Source organism: Pygoscelis adeliae, unplaced genomic scaffold, assembly GCF_000699105.1.
Source record: "Pygoscelis adeliae isolate BGI_AS28 unplaced genomic scaffold, ASM69910v1 Scaffold537, whole genome shotgun sequence".
In the NCBI taxonomy this organism is placed as follows: domain Eukaryota; kingdom Metazoa; phylum Chordata; class Aves; order Sphenisciformes; family Spheniscidae; genus Pygoscelis; species Pygoscelis adeliae.
In genome coordinates this window covers 546,376-547,464 of record NW_008825213.1, presented here as the reverse complement: position 1 = coordinate 547,464, position 1,089 = coordinate 546,376, and positions in this window count along the sequence as shown.

Here is a 1,089-nt window from a genome sequence, read left to right as displayed (position 1 = left end):
TGCCCGGCCCAGCCTGTCTCAGGGACGGCGGTGGGACATGGCCACAGACCGAGGAGGGGTGGCCACGCACGGAGCAGGGAAGGTGGTGCCGTGCCTCAGTTTCCCCAGCCGGCCCCAGCCGGAGGAGGTGCTGTGGGGTTAAGGAGCAGCCGTAACCCGCAGCCGAAGCAGTCGGGCAGCGTGGCCCCGAGGGAGGGCACAAACATGCGCCAGGGTGGTTTCACCCCAAAAAAGCCTTCGAGCGGGAGCATCGATGGGGAGCGTCCTCCAGCAGCCTCCCAGGGACACGGCCGGCCCTGGCTCCACCACCCTGCACCAGCCAAAACCCAGGGGACGAGGAGATGGAGATGGTGGGGCTGGGCTGGGACTCAGCACAAGCATCTGCGGGGAAGACGGACGGAGTCACTGCGGGGAGGGAAATCTGAGCAGCCCCCCAAAAAAGGGACAGGAGCTCTGGGAGCTGCTGCTTCGGGGCAGGGAGGGGGCTCACGCCGTGCGCTGCGGTGGGGGTCCCGCCTTGGTCGCCGGTGGCAGATGGGAGGAGCATTTCCAGGCGGCTTTTAAACACCCGGGACTCTTTTTGCCCCTCTCCATCCTCCAAATACCCCGGGAAGGGGTGAAACCCGCAGGAGCAGCCCCAACCCACTGCTGCCGGGTCATCGTGGGGCAGCCCCGGGAGCCGGGGGACGTGGTGGGAGGGGAGGTGCAGGCTGGCACATTGCACGGTTTCCTAGAAGGAACAGAAAAAGTCCCAAACCACCAAAAACCCCCTGCTCCAGAGCTGTTTGAAAAGGGCATTGAAGCCGCAGCGGGGGCCCGTGCACCCCCGTGCTGGAAGACGCTGGGTGCCGGCGCCTGCGTCCCAGCAGCCTCTCGGGTTCGCAGGGGGAGTTGTTTGCCAGGAGCAAAAACGAACCTGAGGCTCCTTTTTTTTTAAGCTGCCACTGGCAAAGCGCTGGGTAAGCCGTGGCAGCCAGGGACTGTCCCCTCCTGCGGGGACAGCACAGGCACAGAGCGGCAGATGCCCTCCAGTATGGCCTGCGAGCCGCGGGGAGGGGACACGTGCTCCCCGCTCCGGTTTCCCAGAAG